This window comes from Mustelus asterias, chromosome 7, assembly GCF_964213995.1.
Source record: "Mustelus asterias chromosome 7, sMusAst1.hap1.1, whole genome shotgun sequence".
Taxonomy (NCBI): domain Eukaryota; kingdom Metazoa; phylum Chordata; class Chondrichthyes; order Carcharhiniformes; family Triakidae; genus Mustelus; species Mustelus asterias.
This window is the reverse complement of record NC_135807.1, coordinates 130577593-130596569: the sequence shown is the minus strand read 5'-3', so window position 1 is coordinate 130596569 and position 18977 is coordinate 130577593.

Genomic DNA, 18977 nt, shown 5'->3' with positions numbered 1-18977 from the left:
GGAGAAGGCTCACTTGGAAAGACACATTGAGAGGCTTCGGTCAGAATTTTCCAGTCCCTCTCACTGAAGGAATTTTCCTGTCCTGCCAAAGACAATGGGCCTTTTGTTGGCTTCCGCCGCGGAGGAACTTGCCACGGTGGGGCAGGAACTGGTTATAGAATCCCTACAGTATAGAAGGAGGCCATTTGGCCTATCTAGTCTGCACCGACCACAATTCCACCCAGGCCCTACTCCTGTAAGCTTCACTTACCCGAACTAATCCCCCTGACACTAGGGTCAATTTAACATGGACAATCAACCTGAACTGCATATCTTGTGGGAGGAAACCGGAGCGCCCGGAAACTGTAACCACTGTGCACTGTGCTGCTGTGTTCAGACCTTCATTGGCAACATGCCGAGGCAAAGTTGGAAGGAGGGGGCCGACCCATGCATGCTTTATCTACACAACCCTTCGAGCACCACATGTTGCTGCAGGTTGCACGTTGGACTTACCAGATGACCCACCAATTATCGAACCGGAGTGGAAACAAGTCATCCTCGTTCCTGAGGGACTGCCTAAGAAAGAGAAGAGGGCTGTAAGGAATTGAAAATGAAATATCACATTGATTCTGAGATAGGTGAAAGTTGAGTCGGGAGAAAGGTGCCCTTCCGGTGTGGTGGCTGGAGGCAAACCCCCTACCAAAATGAACCGTTTATGACGCTGTTGCTGGGTGCCCAAGAGAGAAGTATTTCGCACCATGGCATTGAGGTGTCTCATCTTAATGACCATCAGATATGTTACCTCTCTGTTGAACATAAAGGCTAAGCTGACATTCCAGTGCAGTACTAAGCATGCGCCGTTCAGTCGGAGATGTCGTTCTGGATGAGAGATTACACAAGTGCCTCATCTGCCCTCACAGATGGACATGAAACCTCCCACAGCACCATTCTGACATCACACAGGGGAATTCTCCCCGCTACCCCAGCCACCGCTTACCCCTCAAACAACTGAAAAGATGGATGATTTGCCCATCATCACTTTGCCGTTTGCTGGACTTGCAGAGTTGGCTGCTGGTGTTCTTTTCATTCGTGGGACATGGGCATCGTTGGCTGGCTGGCATGGTGGCACAGTGGTTAGCACGGCTGCCTCACAGCGCCAGGGACTTCAGTTCGATTCCCAGCTTGGGTCACTGCCTGTGTGGAGTTTGCACGTTCTCCCCGTGTCTGCGTGGGTTTCCTCCGGGTGCTCCGGTTTCCTCCCACAGTCCGAAAGATGTTCTGGTTAGGTGCATTGGTCATGCTAAATTCTCCCTCAGTGTACCCGAACAGGCACCAGAGTGTGGCAACGAGGGGATTTTCACAATAGCTTCATTACCTACTTGTAACACAAATAAATAAACTTAAACTTAATTTATTGCCCATCCCTAGTTGCCCTTCAATTGAGTGTCTTGCTCAGCCATTTCAGAGGGCAGTTGAGAGTCAACCACATTGCTGTGACTCTGGAGTCACATGTAGGCCAGACCAAGTAAGGATGGCAGATTTCCTTCCCTGAAGGACATTAGTGAACCTGATGGGTTTTTTGACAATCGACAATGGTTTCATGGTCATCAGTAGATTCTTAATTCCAGATATTTTTTATTGAATTCAAATTTCACCGTCTGCCGTGGTGGGAATTGAACCCAGGTCCCCAGAACATTAGTTGGCTTTTGTATTAATACTCTAGTGGTAATATCACTCGGCCATCGCCTCCCCGTAGATTCTTACCGCACAGCAGTGATGACGCTGAAACAGTACTTCATTGGTTGTGGGGGAACTTTAGGCTCTGAAGTTGGATATGGGGCAATAACTTCTTGAACCCCTGATTCTCTCTCTGATTGTATTTTGGGATCTGAGATTCCCACTAACCGCACAGAATGTTCCAATCCTCTCGCTTTGCCAGTGGGTGTAGTCTATCTTGTATTTGTGACTTTATGCTGTGCTCCCAAGCTGCAATGCCATTTTCCCTAGTGTAAACTTAAGTCAACCCCTTGATTACGCACCAGAATTTATAGGATATGAAAATCGAAAGGAGTTCAAGAATCTATAATAATAATAATATGCACTTTCTGTCCGTCAGCTCGTTTCTGAATAGTAGGTGGGTTAATTTGGTGGACGGATCTTTTTTTATTAATTCATGGGACATGGGCATCGCTGGCTGGCCAACATTTATTGCCCATCCTTAGTTGCCAGAGTCAACCACATTGCTGTAGCTCTGGGGTCATGTAGGCCAGACTGGGTAAGGACGGCAGATTTCCTTCCCTAAAGGACATCAGTGAACCAGCTGGGTTTTTCTAACAATCAACAATGGTTTCATGGTCATCAGTAGATTCTTAATTACATATTTTAAAAATTGCATTCAAATTTCACCAGCTGTTGTGGCGATATTCGAACCCGGGTCCCCAGAACATTAGCTGAGTTTCCGGCTTAATAGTCTAGCGAATACCACTAGGCCATCGCCTCCCCTAAGACAAACGCGGAAACTTGTGGGGTGCACGGATGGCTGGCACGTGTGAGGCATGTGCGGCTGTCCATGTGGGGCAGGCTGGGGGCTTGGTGGAGAGAAAGAACTTTGAAAGGGTAAGGGGAGCCCAATAACAAATTTACCCTGGATGGAGAGACTGGGGACCAAAGGGGATGGCTGGCATGGGAGGGGAAGCGGGAGCAGCAGGGACAGTGCGGAGAGGTGCGGGGAGGAATGGGAGGTAAAGGATGGGGATCAGATGAGGATAATATAGGAAGCAATGGGATGGGGGTGGCGTGAGGGACAGCATGGGAAGGATGGGATGGCCTGGGATGGGGACTTAAAGACGTACATTTGCAATAAAGGTTCTGGGTGGGATTTTCCATCCCCGTCTGCTGCTGGGATTGTCCAGTCCCGCCGAAAACCAGTAGACTTTAAGCTGGGCCGGTGGCAGCTCCCACCACAATGGGGCTGGAAAATTCCAGCTACTGATTTCACGGCAATTATTTTCCAAAACTCTGCCAGAATGAAATAATTCTTAGCAAATGACATCAGCGTACATTATTCCAGGTGTTTTTTAAATAAAGACTTATGTTGTTTTTGGACCTATCCATTGAACAGAATTACTTCAGCAAAGAAGAAAATTATAATTATATATAATTACAATATTATTTAATGAATTATTATAACCTTTTCCTTCTGTGACAAGGCAGTTGTTGTAAAGTTGTGGCAGTGCTGCTCTGACAGAGAGGGCAAGTTACCAGAGATCACCTTGGCTTGTGCTTCATTTGTTTTGAGTTAAGGAGAAGCAGCATTTTCCAGAGGAAGGTTTTTGAACTCTGAGGGATGCTACTCAAGTTACTGCGCAAAGGAGGCAACTTATTTAACCTTAGCCATCGATGCAAATTAGCATACAGTAGAATGTCACATATCCATCCAGATCAATGGTGGGCGACCTGTGGCCGAGGGTCCACATGCGGCCCTTCTGGGTTCTGAGTGCGGCCCCACCAGACATTTTGTTGACCGTTGCCCATACGCAGGGTTGCCACACTCGTTGATTCCTGTCTGTGTATTTTTTTCCCTACTGGTGTGACTGAGGTGGTTCACACATAAAGCAAAGGTCAGTGAAGTGAGATGGCGTACTGATTGCTCACAACATTGACTGTGAGAGCCGTGCGCTTCCTCTGTGTCCAGAGTGTCAATATTTCTACCAATGTTTACCACTTGTGACGGTACCATTAATATATGAACAATTAAGCATTTTCTATAACATGTTATGAAATATTGGATGTGTATTAATTTGATTTGATTTGATTTATTATTATCATATGTATTGGGATACAGTTAAAAGTATTGTTTTCTGCGCGGTCTACAGACAAAGCATACTGTTCATAGAGAAGGAAGGGAGAGAGATTTATTTAATCTTATTTCAGGTTCGTGAACAAACCCGATTTCATTCTTGCGGTGAAGGAGGGCTACTGATGCGGCCCACTCACTAGTTTAGGTTGCGCATTACTGAAATGGATCAAAGTTCACAAGCAGCCTACCCTACTACTGATTTTTTATTGGTGTTTCTGTATTTTCTGTTATGTAAATCTAGGAAAATTGTTGCAGGGTGGCAGAATAAAAATGTAGGGACTTCCAAGCATTTGGGTTAGAGTTCCAAGCATGCAAGGGTTTTTGTGTGGCGGGGGGGTGGGGGGTATGGGAGTTGGTAGCATTGTGGTGGCTTCATGGATAAAACCATGTGGCCTCCTTGGTATAGATAGTGCTCTGAAGCTTTAGCAGTACCTGCCTGTCTCTCTGAAACACAGCCACAATAGGCTCCAAGCCCTGGATATAATTTAGTTTTAGTTTATTTATCAGTGTCACAAGTAGGCTTACATTAACACTGCAATGAAGTTGTTGTGAAAATCCCCTAGTCGCCACACTCCGGCACCTGTTCAGGTACACTGAGGGAGAATTTAGCATGGCCAGTGCACCTAACCAGCACGTCTTTCGGACTGTGGGACGAAACCGGAGCACCCGGAGGAAACCCACGCAGACACGGGACCAACGTGCAGATTCCGTACAGACAGTGACCCAAACCAGGAATCGAACCTGTGTCCCTGGTGCTGTGAGGCAGCAATGCTAACCAGTGTGCCACCGTGGACATAGAAATACTTGCTCCTTCCTGGTCAGAGTTTAAATTGAAGCTTCTTTCTCAGGTGGATATAAAAGATTCCCTGGATTTCCTGGGAGAAGTGGGGAGCGCTCCTCGTGTCCCGGAAAACACCCGTGCCTCAGTCAATACCTTCAGAGACGTGTTTAACTGATCATTTATCCCGGTGGCTATTTGTGACACCTTGCTGTGAGATAATTGGCTCTGATGTTTGCTGGCAAAACAGAAATGTCGGCACGTAAACCATTCAACAGCGCTGGGACATTGTGACATTTTGGGGATTTGCAAAGCCTGACTTAAATCAAGTGTTTTCTTTCATCTTTGAACAGTTAGAAGTTAAAAGTGAGGGGTGAGAGGTTTAGGGAGGATTTGAGGAAAAACGTTTTTACCCAGAGGATGGTGACGGTCTGGAATGCACTGCCTGGGAGGGTGGTGGAGGCGGGACGCCTCACATCCTTTAAAAAGTACCTGGATGAGTACTTGGCACACCATAACATTCAAGGCTATGGGCCATGTGATGGCAAGTGGGATTAGGTAGGCAGGTCAGGGCATTGCACGTGTCAGTGCAGACTCGATGGGCTGAAGGGCCTCTTCTGCACTGTAGTATTCTGTGATCCTGTGAACCGAGCTCCAGGTAACACCTATCAACAACTTGCAGAGGTTACTGGACGTCTGTCTCTGCTGTGGTGGAGACAGTAGCGAAGGCTGCACCAGGCTGCAGCTTATTTCAAGTCATCATAAATATTCAGTCCATGATTTCAAACCCAAAATCCATTTTTCATTTCACCTACTTTTGAAAGAAGGAGCTGGCATTTATATAGCAGGTGGGATTTCCTGCTATATAAGGGGGGTACGGTTAAACCCGCTGGCAAAGCTGGAATTTAAAGATTGGGCATCATTCAAACAAACTTAAATGCACTCCCCCCCAAACACTGGGACCCTCCTTCAATGCTTTTGGAAGCAATGGCGTTAAGCCATTTAATGAGTAGCTTTGACAAAGGGTCATCTGGATTCGAAACATCAGCTCTTTTCTCTCCTTACCTGCTGAGATTTTCCAGCTTTTTCTCTTTTGGTAAGCCATTTAATGATATTTAAATGCAGCCAATTTCATGGAAGTCAAGTCCACCTCCTAGAATCGCTTTCTAGACATGAACCTGACTAGGCTGCTGGTGGGGATGGTGGGGAAGATCTCAAACTGAGATCTCACCACTGCAAATCCTGTTACGGCTCTCTCGCAAAAGTAAGCGGCCATTAATGAGATTTACTCCCATGGCGAACGGGCCCTAAGAATCAGGCCCAGCATCTCTCTTTTAGGGGGAGGTGATGGCCTAGTGGTATTATCGCTAGACTATTAATCCAGAACCTCAGCTAATGTTCTGGGGACCCGGGTTCGAATCCCGCCCCGGCAGACGGTGGAATTTGAATTCAATAAAAATGTCTGGAATTAAGAATCTACTGATGACCTTGAAACCATTGTCGATTGTCGGAAAAACCCATCTGGTTCACTAATGCCCTTTAGGGAAGGAAATCTGCCGTCCTTACCTGGTCTGGCCTACATGTGACTCCGGAGCCACAGCAATGTTGTTGACTCTCAACTGCCTGCCAAGGGCAACTAGGAATGGGCACTAAATGCTGGCCCAGCCAGCGACGCCCATGTCCCACGAATGAATAAAATCTCTCACGACCACGCAATGTTCCAAAGTGCTGTACAGCCACTGAAGGACTTTTGAAGTGCAATCATTATGGTAATGTAGGGAATGGTCTGACTTGAGCCATTTTCTTAAGAGATACCAGTCGGGATTTTCCAGCCTCGATGGTGGCTGGGATTCTCCGGTTCCGCTGCTGCAAATGGAGATCTGGCTGAGTGGCCATTCTCGCTGGGAATGGTGTGCGGGGCCTCCGTGACCAGAGATTTCCGGCCGCCATCTTGGAAACCTGGCGACAATTGAATTTCGAATCCGCTGCTTTGAACTGCGTTGGTGCTGCTGACTGCACACGGCGGGAGTAAAACCATCACCTCGGCTCGCACCCTCCACCACGGCCAGCTTTAACCGAAGAGCAAGCCTACGGGCTGGATTTTTTAAAACCAAGCTCTGCTACATGGTGTCTGACTGTTTTAACTAAATGGAGGCTCTGAATAACTGCAGGCTATGCATGAAAAGTGATGCCCTCCCATACTGCGACCGTAACACAATGCTGTTGTGTAGAAAGACCAAAACAAACTTCAAGGCAGGGCAGCAGAAGGCATTTGCTCTTGTTTGGGAATTTGCTACCTGGAGCAATGTATCCAGAGAGGAGAGATAATGGAGCACTTGACTCATTCAATGGGGCTCCAGCTGCCTCAGCCAGAGGGACTGCAGTTGAGCAAGGGTTAGGGCACCCACTGGTAGCCATTGGCTTCTTAGTACATGTGTAGCCAAAACAAAACAGCATGGACATCAAAAGAGTCTTTAACGTCAACATGCTGAGTTGAAAGACCGCCCATGAGATTATTATCATCTGAAGCACGCATTACCTCTTGATCGTTCAATCAAAATATTTAAAGTCAGTCACATCCTACTACTGAGTCAAGAGATTTGCGGTGATAACGTAAGGAATCCAGGGAAAGAGGTTCACGGAAGGCAGGGAATTCACAAAAAAGCAGGAGCAAGTGGATTTGAAGAATGAAATGGCAGAAAAGATGCTGGCCTCCCAGGGATGAATCATCGCTTTCCTGCAAAGACTGTAACAACTCATTGTCAGCACAATGAACCATTCAACAAAAATATTAATAGGAATATGATACATGGGCTTTTAGACTCATGCATACAAGCATATAAATTGGGAACAGGAATAGGCCATTCGGTCCCTCAAGCCTACTCCGTGATTTGAAAAGATTTGATTGCATCTGATTTGATTTGATCTGATTTATTATTGTCACATATATTAGAATACAATGAAAAGTATTGTTTCTTGCACGCTATGCAGACAAAGCATACCATTCATAGAGAAGGAAAGGAGAGAGTGTAGAATGTAATGTTAAGTCATAGCTCGGGTGTAGAGAAAGATCAACTTAATACGAGGTAGGTCCATTAGAGAGTTTATAAGAGTTAGAATAGAGTTTTAGAAGCATAGAATGAGAGTAAAGGATAGAATTAGAGGGTATACTGGGTACAGCTCGCAAGAAGTCACCACGCTCCGGCGCCATCTTGGTTTTCTCTTCAACACTACTTTTCTGCCCATCTTCACCCTTTGACTCATTTCAATGAAGAATCTATCTAACTCGGTCTTAAAACTATTTAATGACCTTGCAATAGCTGCAATGTTCCATTTGCTTTCCTATTAACTTGCTGTATCTGCATGCTGACCTTTAGCGATTGATGTACCAGGACACCCAGGTTTCTCTGTACCACCACAGTTCTGCAATCTTTCTCCACTTAAATAACATAACTCTTTTCTCTTCTTCCTACCAAAGTGGACAAGTTCACATTTTCCCACATTATACTCCATCCGCCAAATCTTTGCCCACTTACTTAACTTAGGGGCGGCACGGTAGCACAGTGGTTAGCACTGCTGCTTCACAGCTCCAGGGTCCCGGGTTCGATTCCCGGCTCGGGTCACTGTCTGTGTGGAGTTTGCACATTCTCCTCGTGTCTGCGTGGGTTTCCTCCGGGTGCTCCGGTTTCCTCCCACAGTCCAAAGATGTGCGGGTTAGGTTGATTGGCCAGGTTAAAACTTGCCCCTTAGAGTCCTGAGATGTATAGGTTAGAGGGATTAGTGGGTAAATATGTCGGAGTAGGGCCTGGGTGGGATTGTGGTCGGTGCAGACTCGATGGGCCGAATGGCCTCCTTCTGCACTGTAGGGTTTCTATGATTTTCTATGATTTTCTTCTATGAAGAAACGGCGATATATTTCCAAGTCAGGATGGCGAGTGGCTTGGAGGGGAACTTGGAGGTGTTCCCATGCATCTGCTGCCCTTGTCCTTCAAGATGATTGAGGTTGTGGATTTGGGAGGTGCTATCAAAAGGAGTCTTGGTGAGTTCCTGCAGTGCATCTTGTAGACACTCACCAAGTCTCCTTTGATAGAACCTATTTCTTTTTTATTCATTTATGGGATGTGGATGACACTGGCTGGGTCCGAACTTGTTGCCCATTCCTGAGGGCATTTAAGAGTCAACCACATTGCAGTGGCTCTGGAGTCACATGTAGACCAGACCAGACTAGGCAAGGGCCGCAGATTTCCTTCACCATTAGGCTTTTAATTCCAAACTTTTATTGAGTTCAAATTTCACCACCTGCTGTGGCTGGATTTGAATCCAAGTCCCCAGATCATTACCCTGGCTCTGCTGGATTATTGATCCAGTGACAATACCACTACGCCACTTCCTCCAATGGTGTAGACTATTTATTTACATATTTAACATTAGCCCACTCTTCTTCCAAATTGGGCCATGTGTTCTAAAAGGCATGATGTGGAGATGCCGGCGTTGGACTGGGGTAAACACAGTAAGAAGTTTAACAACACCAGGTTAAAGTCCAACAGGTTTATTTGGTAGCAAAAGCCACACAAGCTTTCGGAGCTCTAAGCCCCTTAGGGACTTAGAGCTCCGAAAGCTTGTGTGGCTTTTGCTACCAAATAAACCTGTTGGACTTTAACCTGGTGTTGTTAAACTTCTTACTGTTCTAAAAAGCAGACAGGGCCTCAGTTTAAATCTCATCCAAAGGATATCACCTCCAATGGTGCAGCATTTCTGTAGTAACTGCGCTGGAGTGTCAGCCTTGGGTTATGCTCAAGTTGCTGGAGTGGAACCCACAATCTCTCCATTCAACAACAAGGATACTACCTGCTGAGCCATGACTGTACCTTGTAGCGCAGTACAATTCAGTAGGAACCGTGGCTTTTGAGGATTGGAACATAAAACACAGAACAGTACAGCTCAGAAACAAGCCTTTTGGCTTACGATGTTGTACCAAACATGACGCCAAATTAAACTAATCTTTCTGCCTGCCGTTAGTCCATATCCCTCTATTCCTTGCATATTCATGTGCTTATCTAAAAGCCCCTTCAACTCCCCAGTGTATCTGCCTCCAACACCATCCCTGGCAGTTCCAGATATCTTTTTGATTTGATTTGACTTATTGTTGTCACACGTATTAGTATACAGTGAAAAGTATTGTTTCTTGCACGCTATACAGATGAAGCATATCATTCATAGAGAGGGAAAGGAGACAGTGCAGAATGTAGTGTTACAGTCATAGATAGGATGTAGAGAAAGATCAACTTAGTGCGAGGTAGGTCCATTCAAAAGTCTGAGGACAGCAGGGAAGAAGCTGTTCTTGAGTCGGTTGGTACGTGACCTCAGACTTTTGTATCTTTTTCCCAACGGAAGAAGGTGGAAGAGAGTATATCCGGGCTACATGGGGTCCTTAATTGTGCTGGCTGCTTTGCCGAGGCAGCGGGAAGTGTAGACAGAGTCAATGGATGGGAGGCTGGTTTGTGTGATGGATTGGGCATCATTCACGACCTTTTATAGTTTCTTGCAGTCTTGGGCAGAGCAGGAGCCATACTAAGCTGTGATACCACCAGAAAGGATGCTTTCTATGGTGCATCTGTAAAAGTTGATGAGAGTCATAGCAGACATGCCAAATTGCTTTAGCCTCCTGAGGATGTAGAGGCGTTGGTGGGCTACTACCATTCTCTGCATAAAAAAACTTGCCCCTCTCACTTTAAGTGCATACCCCCTAGTGTTTGACATTTCAACTTCAAATGTGAGGGTGAGGGGCCTCCAGTTATAGATTTCTCCCCCCCCCCCACCCACACCCCAAATCCTAACAAGGCCAAAATTATGCTTTAGGTGCTATTATTTTCATCGTCTTAACACTTGCCGGTTAACTAGTCCCTATTTTCTCCAAGTAAATGTCTGTTCGCATCTCAAATTTCATGGAAGGAAAATGCACAGGGCAAAGATCAAACAATTCGACACTGCTAGGTAAGTGGATACATTCTAATAATCGTGGCACATCAAGTGAATCTTGCATCTCAAAAGTTTGAATGCCTTGAAAATATTTATATTTAGAATACTGACTCAAAAAACAAAATCTAACTGTCATCTCATTCTTCCCTGAGTAAACAGGAAATTCCACTTTTTTGGGAGACTTGTGAGAGCAACCCCGGGGGCCTCGACAAACAATTACAGCTGACAGACTTTCCACTTGCCTTCCCTTGCTTTCCAGCTCTGCTCTGTTTAAGCAAATGCCTTCAAAAAATGTACGTTTCAATGTACGTCCTTGATATCACACGGCCCAGTTACCGTCTTTTAGGAGTGAAGCTAAACTGGGGCTGTCTGTAAAATGAATGATGTGGAGATGCCGGTGATGGACTGCGGTGGGCACAGTAAGAAGTCTCACAAAACCAGGTTAAAGTCCCAACAGGTTTATTTGGAATCACGAGCTTTTGGAGCGCTGCTCCTTCACCCTCCATTCACCTGATGAAGGAGCAGCACTCTGAAAGCTCATGATTCCGAATGTTGGACTTTAACCTGGGATTGTGAGACTTCTTACTGTAAAATGAATGACTAATTCACAGTGTTACTTTGCATCAAGGTGGTCGCGGGTTGGTTCTCCCACAGCACTCAGGAAACCAATGGAAGTGGGAAAGGATAGGGTTAGCTTTGATGTATGTGTGTGTGTGTGTGTGTGTGTATGTGTGTGTGCATGTGTGTGTCTGTGTGTGTGTGTGTGTGTCTGTGTGCATGTGTGTGTGCGTGTGTGCGTCTGTGTGTGTGTGCGTCTGTGTGTGTGTGTGTGTGTGTGCTTGTGTGTGTGCTTGTGTGTGTGTGTGCCCGTGTGTGTCTGTGCGTGTGTGTGCCCGTGTGTGTCTGTGCGTGTGTGTGTATGTGTGTGTGTGTGTGCGTGTGTGTGTGTGTATGTGTGTGTGCGCGCGTGTGTGTGTGCGTGTGTGTGCGTGTATGTGTGCGTGTGTGTGTGTGTGCATGTGTGTGTGTGTGCGTGTGTGTGTGTGTGTGCATGTGTGTGTGTGCCTGTAAGGGAATAGCTCTGACAGTAACTGCGGCAGGTGGCTGCTGTGACTATAATCCGCTGAGCACAATGTGCAGTCTTGTGCACCTTTTCGTGAGACAACCTTTTTTGGAATGACCCCAACACAGAACCTTGGGTGGGTGGTGGCCGTCCCATGTAACTCCCCGACAGATACGCAGCCTCTCGGGGGCTGAGAATGTTCACAGTGGCTACAGGTGGAGAGGGCATTTGTGAAATGCTGTCCTGAAACTCTTATCTACTGATCAACGAGGGATGCCAGAGGGCTGATTGGGATATCCCCAGGTTTAGCAGCAAGTTAGAGCCACAGCTAGCTGCCTAACAGGAAGATGAGAGAGAGAGAGAGAACTAAAGGAAACCGTGTGGTTAATTCCTGAGAGTGTGTGTGTGCAGCACCCTCAGACCTTGCTTTTTAACCTCTGTCTCACAGTTACCGCTGCCTGCCTCCATTAATTACCTCCCAGGATTAAGGCTAATTTAGCACAATCTACCTGTGGGCTCTGAGTGTGTTAAACAAGACAAGCAGGGTTCAACGCAATTAACAAATAGGTTATTTTTAAATTAACAATCAGTTGAGCTAGCTGGCATTCAGCGTCACTTATTCCACGCTTTAATTTTGTTTTTTAGTTTAAACTGAAGATCTTTAATGACCTCCTGCCCACGTGTGTAGGTGTGAGAGTGTACATCAGTGTGTGAATACGTACGTGTACGCTTCAGAGTGTATACACATGCGTGAGTATAAACATACACGCGAGAGTGTGCATGAATGGTGTGAGTGTAAGTGTATATGTGAGAATGCTCATGGATGGCACAAGAGCGCATGCATGCGTGAGAGAGTGCGTGCATACTTGAGACAGTGCATGCATGTGAGAGTGTATATGCATGTGTGAGAGTGCGTGCATGCGTGAGTATGTGTACATGCATGAGAATAGTTGTGCATGCATCAGAGTGCGTGTGGACATGTGAGAGTGCATGTGCACTCTGAGAGCATGAGTGTGTACATTAGTGACAATGTGTGCATGTGTGAAAGTGTGTGCGCATGCTCGAGAACCTCGTGTGCATGCGTGAGAGTTTGTACGCATGTGTACAATTATGTATGCATGTGTGAGAGTGTGTATTGATATGTGAAAGTGTGTGTACATGCATGAGAATGTGTGAAAGTGTGTATCCATGTTTGGGAGTGTGTATGTGTGTGAATGTGTGAGCCTGGATGTGAACTTTAACTATCTAGATTAGGATCTGGTTTTCTGAATGCTGTGCTCTTTTACCAGCCATCAAGCAAATACTATACTTAAATGGAGAGGGGGGGGGGGTAATGGGGGGGGGGGGGGGGGGGGGGGGGTGGTTGGGGGTGGAAGGGGTAATAGTAATGTCACTGAACTAGTAATCACAAGGCTTAAGCTAATGTTTAGAGGACATAGGTTCAAATCCCATCATGGCAACTAGTGGAATTCAAATCTAAATAATACATTCAATTAAATCATAAACAAATAAAATTGAAAGCTAGTCTCAATACTGATGACCATCAAATGTTGTTTAAAACACATCTGGTTCAATAATGTCCTTAAGGGAAGGAAAGCTGCCTTCCTTACCTGGTCTGGCCTACATGTGACACTCCAGAGCCACAGCAATGTGGTTGACACTTAACCGCCCTCTGAAATGGCCAAGCAAACCACTCAGTTGTATCAAATGATCATAAAGTGCTGTTTGCAAATGTTTTACACCCTCTCTGCCATCTCATAGAATCATAGAATCCCTACAGTGCAGAAGGAGGTCATTCAGCCCATCGAGCCTGCACCGACAACAATCCCAGCTGGGCCCTATCCCCATAACAACATGCATTTACCCTGCTCATCCCTCTGACACTAAGTGGGAGATCCAGCACCATCTCCGGTGGCGTTGGATCTCCCACCTACAGCACGGCTGCCCCTGTCCTTGATCCAACATGAAAGAAAATGTTTTGGGAGTAGAGAGGAGAAAAATGTGGTTGTTTGCGCGTGGCTGCGTCCTGAGATAACTATCATTCCTTTCTACTTTGCAAAATGTTTGGTGAATGCAGCAATGTGCTGGACAGAAAGGGACATCAGTTCGGTCAGGGCTAGGATTTTACAATGGTTGAAAATGAGCACTTTTTAATCTATGTGCGGGAGCAAGAAACATTCAAAACTCTCTCCCATTCATTCGGTTCTTCTTGAGTAGATAAAACAAAACATGGAGTAGTCACTGTCCCTGTACCTACAAACCATTGTTTGTTGTTCTATTCTTCCCATCCACTGGAAAGGAAAAGACTTGCATTTCACAAGAATGATCCCTGGAATGAAGAGCTTGTAGTATGAGGAACGGTTGAGGACTCTGGGTCTGTATTCGTTGGAGTTTAGAAGGATGAGGGGGGAATCTTATTGAAATTTGCAGGATACTGCAAGGCCTGGATAGAGTGGACACACATCTTTGGACTGTGGGAGGAAACCGGAGCACCCGGAGGAAACTCATGCACACATGGGAAGAATGTGCAAACTCCGCACAGACAGTGACCTGAGGCCATGGAGGCCAGATCATTGAGTGTCTTTAAGACAGAGATAGATAAATTCTTGATTAATAAGGGGACCAGGGGTTATGGGGAAAAGGCAGGAGAATGGGGATGAGAAAGAAAATCAGCCATGATTGAATGGCGGAGCAGACTCGATGGGCCGAGTGGCCTAATTCTGCTCCTATGTCTTATAGTCTTATGGTCATATATGGTGCCCTTCACAGCCCTCAGCATGTCACAAAGTGCTTTACCAGCATTGGTTCATTTAGGGTGCGATCAGCATTGCAGTGAAGTGGAGCACAGCAGCCAATCTGTACACAGCAAGATCCCACAGACAAGACTGATGCACATGACTGGATGATTTAGCTTCGTCGTGTTGGCTGAGGGCTAAATAATCGCCAGGAAGCTGGGAGACTTTCCTGGCAACACATGCTGTGGGATCTCCTACGGTGTGTCCACTGGATGGCAATAGGGAGTGAGAACCCTATCCCCTCTCTCCCTGGGTCAAAGGCAGTGAGGACATGCCCAGCACTGTCTGAGCGGAGACACAGTCAGTACAAATAGTGAGTTAACACCAGATGCTGCTTTCGCAGGAATTCTGAAATAAAAACGGAAAATGCCGGAAAAACACGCAGCAGGTCAGGGAGTGTCAGTGGAGAGGGGAACGAGTTAATGAACTCTCATCAGGACCTGCATTAGGTTCAAAGATTGGCAAGCATTTAGTCTCAATATTTACCTGTGGGGCGGCACGGTGGCACAGTGGTTAGCACTGCTGTCTCACAGCGTCCGGGACCCGGGTTTGATTCCCGGCTTGGGTAACTGTCTGTGTGGGGTCTGCACGTTCTCCCCGTGTCTGCGTGGGTTTCCTCTGGGTGCTCCGGTTTCCTCCCACAGTCCAAAAGACGTGCTGGTTAGGTGCATTGGCCATGCTCAATTCTCCCTCAGTGTACCCGAACAGGCACCGGAGTGTGGCGACTGGGGGATTTTCACAGTAACTTCATTGCAGTGTTAATGGAAGCCGACGAATAAATAAACTTTACCTTTAAAAAAGGAACCTTTTCCTTGTGCCCGTGAGCAGACAGGCTGCTCATAGAACCACAGAAAATAGGATCAGGCAGAGGCCATTTGGCCCTTCGAGCCTGCTCCGCCATTGATTACGATCACGGCTGATTGTCCAATTCATAGAATAGAATCATAGAATCCCGACAATGCAGAAGGAGGCCATTTGTCCACCTTGTCTGCATTGCCCACAATCCCACCCAGGCCCTATTCCCGTAACCCCACATATTTACCCTGCAAATCCCCCTGACACTGAGCTCAATTTAGCATGGCCAATCAACCTAACCCACACATCTTTGGACTGTGGGAGGAAACCGGAGGACCCGGAAGAAACTCATGCGCACACGGGAAGAATGTGCAAACTCCACACAGACAGTGACCTGAGGCTGGAAATGAACCCGGATCCCTGGCGCTGTGAGGCAGCAGTGCTAACCACTGTGCCACCCCAAATAGCTGAATCCTGCTTTCTCCCCATAACCTTTGATCCCATTCACCCCAAGTGCTATATCTAGTTGCCTCTTGAATACATTCAATGTTTTGGCATCAACTACTTCCAGTGGTGATGAATTCCATGAATTCAGCAATAGGCATTGTGATAATATGGGCACCTCGATTTGAACAAGGATGCTGGATGACTAGGTGCATTGGCTGTGCTAAATTCACCCTCAGTGTACCCAAACAGGCGCCAGAGTGTGGTGACTCGGGGATTTTCACAGTAACTTCATTGCAGTGTTAATGTAAGCCTACCTACTTGTGACACTAATAAATAAACTTTAAAACTTTACTGAGAAACAGAGGTTCATTTGAAGATTAAAGGTTATGTTTGCAATCAGTACTTCAAAAGCAGCACTCATTTAGAATGGATGTTCAAACCAGCGGGTTGAACAATGTACAATAGCAATATGTAAAGTCTGCACACATGAATTGTATTCACGAGATACATGATCACTGAGATACCACAACAGTATAACACAGGTTTCTCTGTCTACTGGCACTCATCCAGTTTGTCTAACAGTATAAACAAAGACCATATCTGCAGATCATTAGCAGCACTTTCAGCAGATATTATTATATGCATCAGTCACAAAATGGTGATTTGCCTGGATGCTATTATTAAACTGATAAAAGCGAAATTACTGCGCATGCTGGAATCTGAAACAAGAACAGAAAAATGCTGGAAAATCTTAGCCGGTCTGGCAGCATCTGTGGAGAGAGAATAGAGCCAGTGTTTCGAGTCTGGATGGTCCTTCATCGTAGAATCATAGAATCTCTACGGTGCAGAAGGTGGCCATTCGGCCCATTGCACCGACCACAATCCCACCCAGGCTCTATTCAGAGTTAATAAAATTAAACTGCCCCATCACTGGACGTGAACAATTACTGAAAGCATTTTTGATGAAAGTGCAGTTCTAAGCAACTTTAAAAAAATAATCTGTCATCCCGTGATGTGAACTTTGAAGGAAATTTGGCATGTTAGCTAAGACTCTCACCAACTTTTACAGATGCACCATAGAAAGCATTCTTTCTGGTTGTATCACAACTTGGTATGGCTCCTGCTCTGCCCAAGACCGCAAGAAACTACAAAGGGTTGTGAATGTAGCCCAATCCATCACGCAAACCAGCCTCCCACTCATTGACCCTGTCTACACTTCCTGCTGCCTCGGCAAAGCAGCCGGCATAATTAAGGACCCCACGCATCCCGGACGTTCTCTCTTCCACCTTCTTCCACCAGGAAAAAGATACAAAAAGATACCAACCGACTCAAGAACAGCTTCTTCCCTGCTGCTGTCAGACTTTTGAATGGACTTACCTGACATTAAGTTGATCTTTCTCTACACCCTAGCTATGACTGTAACACTACATTCTGCACTCTCTCTTTCCCTTCTCTATGTACGGTATGTTTTGTCTGTATAGCGTGCAAGAAACAATATTTTTCACTGTATGTTAATACATGTGACAGTAATGAATCAAATCAAATCAAATCAAAGAACTGTTACACTCCTGGGATTGGAACACACAACCTAGGCCGACCCTTCACTGCAGTGCTGAGGGAGTCCTGCACTGTCAGCTACACCATCTTTCAGGTGAGATCGTTAATTCTGAGGCAAAAACAAATGTTTTTTCCAGAGATGTGCAATGATGTCATGGGCAAAAAAACAAATGGAATGTAAATGGTGGAGATCATGGCTAGGAATGGTGCTAATAGCGGCACACTCGGAGATGAGAATGTGTAAATGGCAGAATGAAGGTAAGCACAGTGTCAAAGGACGATCTGGGACGTGTAACAGATGTCCCTAGTGGAGTGAGGGAGGGGAGAAAAAGATGGAATTTTTGAAAAAAAAGATGGAAATATGATACGATGGAAGAAATGAAAATAAAAAAATAATAAATAAGATAAATAAAATAAAAGGAAATGGGTTGAAGGTGGAGGAGGGAGTTCATGCTGTGAAGTGCCTGAACTGAATGTTGAGTCTGGAAGAGCCGAATCGGAAGATGAGATGCTGTTCCTCCAGAGGCTCTGGTTGCCCGAGAGAGTGGATGTATAAAATCCCGTGGTCTATTTATATCCTAAGGAAGGGGAGTCACCTCAGGATCTTGGCCTACACTTAGCCCTTAGTCAGCAGATAATGACCAGGTCACGATCACGTTACTGTTTGTGGGAGCTTTCTGTGTACAAAACCAGCCGATGCGTTCCCTGCATTACAGCAGCGACTTCACTTCAAGAGCACTTCATTGGGTGTAGAGCACTTGGGGATGTCCTGAGCTGTGCAAGGCACCATAGAAATTGAAAGCCCTTTCCTTAATGCCGCGGTTATCGCCTGAGTGGAAGCGACAGCTCGTTGATACTGATGAGAGGAGCACTCATAACGGCGGAAAGAAATGTATCGTGACCAACATAGCTCATTGGCAGCTTCCTCGGAATAAGTATATCCGTGCAAATGAATATTTGCAGATTGACAGTCGAGTCAGCGGTGTATTTACAAACAAACTCATTGCACACTGCATCTGCCAAAACAAACACAGTTCGAGCTTGCCAGCTATTGGCGTGTTCTGTCTTTGCACTCTCGTCTGTGTCTCAGGTATGACACTAGAGGACTGAACTCAACCCAGTTAATGACCATAAATAATAATGACTGCATTCTTCCATTGTTCGATCTTCTCGCACACACTAATCGGCCCTGACAGCTAGCTTTGCTCTTTTATTAACTCTGCCTCGGTGCCTGTAATCAGTGGCGGTGAAGTCAACCAGAACAAGTAGCATGCAACAAAGTCTAACTCATCCACACCTACTGGCCCCCGACATAGGGCATCGCTCTTACCGCAGTGATAAGATTCGACTGAATGCACTCGCGACATTATGTTTCAGAGGCGCGAGACCTTGTTTTTAAAGAGAAAAACAATTTTTCTCTCACTGAGTGAGTGAGGTTGGAAGCAAAAAAGATCAGTCAAGTGGAGCTTGCGCCAGTCAGACAATTCAGGCACACGATAGACACCCAAAACAAAAATGGTGTTAACAACCGATTGCCTTGACGCCAAATGAGACAACTAGGGTTCCCAACCCTCCAGGATTGCCCTGGAGTCTCCAGAAATTAAAGATTAATCTCTGGAACACTGCCGAAGCAAATGTGATTTGATTTGATTTGATTTATTATTGTCACATGTATTAGTATACAGTGGAAAGTATTGTTTCTTGCGCGCTATACAGACAAAGCAT